This window comes from Passer domesticus, chromosome 26 (assembly GCF_036417665.1).
Source record: "Passer domesticus isolate bPasDom1 chromosome 26, bPasDom1.hap1, whole genome shotgun sequence".
In the NCBI taxonomy this organism is placed as follows: domain Eukaryota; kingdom Metazoa; phylum Chordata; class Aves; order Passeriformes; family Passeridae; genus Passer; species Passer domesticus.
This window is the reverse complement of record NC_087499.1, coordinates 4,843,274-4,847,412: the sequence shown is the minus strand read 5'-3', so window position 1 is coordinate 4,847,412 and position 4,139 is coordinate 4,843,274. Positions and strand designations below refer to the sequence as shown.

The 4,139-nt window shown below is 52.7% G+C and overlaps 1 long non-coding RNA gene across 1 annotated transcript; it reads left to right on the top strand.

Moving 5' to 3' along the window:
* The first annotated feature begins 417 nt into the window (after positions 1-417).
* On the top strand, positions 418-2,920 carry LOC135286296 (uncharacterized). Its single transcript, XR_010350700.1, has 2 exons — positions 418-581; positions 2,596-2,920. It is a non-coding gene; the product is annotated as an uncharacterized LOC135286296 (long non-coding RNA).
* Positions 2,921-4,139: the final 1,219 nt, after the last annotated feature.

Sequence of the window (4,139 nt, the reverse complement as noted above, 5' to 3'; positions counted from 1 at the left end):
CCAACGGAGTCCCAATGTTCCCTCACGGTCTCCACATGGCCCCGATGTCCCCCCCATGTCCCCAACAAGGCCCAAGTGTCCCCCCATGTCCCCCTGTGTTGGGGACACCGGGAACACACCGAGGTCCTGTTTGGGACACTGTGGGGACATAGTGGTGACCCAAAATGGGACAGGGGATGTCAGGGTGGCCCTGGTGTCCCCAAGGGAAAGGACACCTTGGGGGACCTCCACAACAGAATCCCAGTGTGTCCCTGGTGTCCCCAGCTGGAGATCAGGGGACACTTGGGCCTTGTTGGGGACATCGAGGCAACACCAGGGCCATGTGAGGACACTCAGGGGACATCGGGATCCCACTGGGGACATTGGGAGGATATTGTGGACCCCACCCTGGCCCCAGGTAGGGGGAGCAGGGGGGACAGTGACGTCACCTCTTCCTGCTTCCTCCATCTGGCGGGGCCACGTTCCTGCGTGTCCCCAACTGTCACCCGGGCGTGTTTGTCACCCAGACTATCCCCAGAGCTTCCTCAGAGTGTTCCCAAGGTGTCCCTGGAGTGTCTCTAGTGACCATGGAGACCCAAGAGGTGCGACAATCCCAGCACAGTGCTGGGGGGGAGGTGACGGGGGGACAGAGGGGTGACAGAGGGGACAGGAGGGCGTGGCAGGAAGGGGGGAGGTGACAGAGGGCCAGAGGGGACTGAGGGTGACAGGTCTGGCGGAGGTGACGGGGGTGGCAGAGGGGATGAGGGGATGAGGGGGTGACAAAGGGACAGAAGGGGCAGCAGAGCCCTCCAGGGAGGGGACAAAGGGACCCCAGGAGGGCACAGGGGCCACCGCAGGAGGCCACAAATGCCAGCAGGTCCCCGACACCTCCCCTGTCCCCTCCCCAGCTGCTGGAGGCACTGGTGGCCATGGTGGCCACCCTGGGCAAGGTGGTGGCCACAGTGACTGGGCAACACAGGGACGTGCAGCAGCGTGTGTCCCCAAAGTTCCTGCACACGGCCCTGAGGAGATTCACCTGGAGACTCCATGAGAACCTGGACCTTGGCAATGTCACCTCTCTGGGCCACCCTTGTGTCACCTCCCTGGGCCAGGCCCTGGCTGCCCTCGGGGCCACCCCTGGGACTACCTGGGCCGATGTGAGAGCTGCAGCCGAGGCCTGGCAGGAGTTGGTGGCCACACTCCAGGACAGCTGGGACTGGCTGGCCATGGAGACCTCTGAGCTCCATGAAGCCTGTGCACACGGTCTTCAACATGGCCATCGCCCGGGCCAGGGACCCGCAGTACGAGGCCACCCGCCAGGCAGATTGGGACACAGATTTGGACAAGCTGGAGGCCATAGTCCGGCTGCTGCCGGTGGCCCTGGGCATGGATGAGGGGCCTGGGCACGATGCCCGGGAGGCCGCGGCCACCAGCGAGGCCATGGATGAGGCTGTGGCGGCCACCATCTGGGCAAGGGCAGCCACCAGGAGGGGAAATTGGGCAGAGGAGCGCCTGGGGCAGCTGGAGCGCTTGATGGAAGCGTGTGACAGAGCCGGGTTGTTCCTCCAGGAGCTGCAGGGGCAGCTCGGGGCCATTGAGCCTTATCTGGAGGGGACAGAGGAAGTGTTCCCCAACGTCCCCGAGGCCTTGGTGGCCCAAGTGGCCAAGTTTGAGCAGCTGTGGAATGCCAGTGCCCGCCTGGCCAAGGATCACCTGCTGGGGATACTTGAGGTCATTGACAACATCCTCTTGAATCCCTATGCTGGCCCTGGTTGCCCCAGTGGCCACAGTGGCCCTGGCAGCCGTGCGGTGGCTGAGCAGTGCCACAAAGCCATGGAGGACATCCCGAGGCTGCTGCGGGGACAGTGATGTCACCGCTGTGACCTCATCGGGGTGGTGACATCTTCAGGGACATCACTGCTGTCACTTGTCCCCTCTCCCCTCCCCACACGGTATTTGAGACAAATCTGGGGAATTTTCATTGAAATTGTCCTAAATCCTGATGGGAATTGCTGGGGTGATGTCACTGGAGACACTCAGGGGAGGACACTCAGGGACACACAGGGAGGACACTCAGGGACAATCAGGGTCACCTGGGGACACTCTGGGGACAGTCAGAGACACTCAGGAACACTCAGGAACACTCTGAGGACACTGAGGGACACTGTGGAGACACTCAGGGACAGGGGACAGGGGTGAATCAGTCCCCCTCAGCATCTTCCAGCCTTCCACAGTGGCTGCAGCAGAGCTGGGTCATAAATGACAATTTAATAGCTGGTTTCTGCAATTCTGCATTGGCTTCTGCACAATGTTATTGATCACAAGTATTTTGCTCTGGTATTTGATATTGATACTGATTATCAACAATTCCTTGTAGCTGCTCGCTGGTACAATGTAATCTATCAGTTTATGTGTGCACCGTGTAACCGATTTAATGCTGGGGTAAGAAATAGATATTATATCATACGCCTTAAAATATTAAAAATAGACAAATATTAAATAGATAAGTAATAAATGTTAAAATAGAGACTGTGCAATGGTAAAATGCTTTTGTGTAACTGACTCAAGTGTAAAACAATTCCCTTGTTTCTCACACCTGTGGACTGGCCTCTCCAGGTGATAACAGTGACACAAACCTGAGAAGAATTTATCAATTGATCAGGGGGTGTGAAAAAACAGGATGGAACCAGGAGAAGAAATCAAATATATTGACCGGTATCTACAGAATGTCCCGCAGACAAGTCGGAGGTTAAAACCAAACAAGAGTTCCTGAAACATCCAAACCTCCCAGGAATATTTGAAGAATGTCTAAACTCAGGAATGTGTTTGTAGCCCTGCGGTGGATGCAGATCTGGAGAACAATGGGTTAAGTTACAGGCGAGTTGTTTGGCCCACTGCCAAAATCCTTTATATCCCTTATTAAACTTCTACAATTTCCAAAGAGTGAACTTTTTTTTTCACACCCGGATGTGGTTTGGCGGGGCGGGGGGCCCACTGCTGAGCACTGACCCTGCCCCGGGTGTCGCTAGAACCCCCAAAAACTGCACCCAGCACCGCTTTGTTGGGAGTTGGGTTTTTCCTGTTCTTTCCTTGTCACTTGTGGATTTTTTTCCCATTGACTTGCTAAGAGGCACTGCTGGCTGAGTGCTTGAGAAGGCGGGGAGGGGAAACTCCTCTGGTTTTTGGGAGTTCCTCTGGGAGTGTGGGACAGATATACCAGGAGAATGGGGGGCAGGTAAAAACGATGGGGTTGGAGGCATCCTCTCTCTCTTTCTCGCTCTTTGTCATTAGTGGAGGACAGGAGGACAGCCAGGCTGTCGCTTACTGCAGAGAGAATACACTGCCACCGCTGGAGCTCAGCCCCAGGGATCCTGAATTTCATGTGCCCTGGGAATCCTGAATTTAGTGTTGTTAAATATGAAAGCAGGTTCCCGGTACTAAAAGTGATTTCAGCATTTGTTATAAGGAAAAAAAAAAGCCTAAAGCAAGGGGCCCCACGGGCTGAGCAGGAGCATTGGCCAAATTTCACTTAAGTGTGTCCTCCCGCACACCCAGCAATCAGTCAAATTAAATTCTTTCATCATTTTTTCCACCATGTATTTGTCCCTCTCCATCCCTTTGTCTTTTCAATTGCGCTTCTTTCTCTTTGAATGTGTGCTCTAAATTATTTTCACTTTTTTGTTCAAAACATACCTATCTTTCTTTCATAGGACACTCTCCTGACATCTTCTGGCTTGGGTTTGCAATATTTTTAGCCAGCTGTGAAAAATGCGTATTTTATGATTGGCTTTTCGCAAATATTAAAATGAATATTATATGTGTTATTTTAGAAAGTTATGCTGTTTTAATATTTTTAAGTACTGTGTTAAATATAGCTCTAGGTTATAACATAATATTAAAATGGAAACTGTGTATGTGGGATATTTTTTTAAAGAAAGGAATGAGGTACTCACACCGAGATAGCATCCACAGGACACCTAAATCTTTCAGAAAAAAAGAATTTATGGCTTCATTACCAGAAGAAATGAACTTCTTCCCGCCTTGCTCAGCCATGAAGACAACTTAGGATGAAGAGGAAGAAGTTGACATTGACTGGACAGAATCCTTTTTTTGAATGGCATTTATGCATCATGTATGAGATGTATGAATGTGCAACAGGC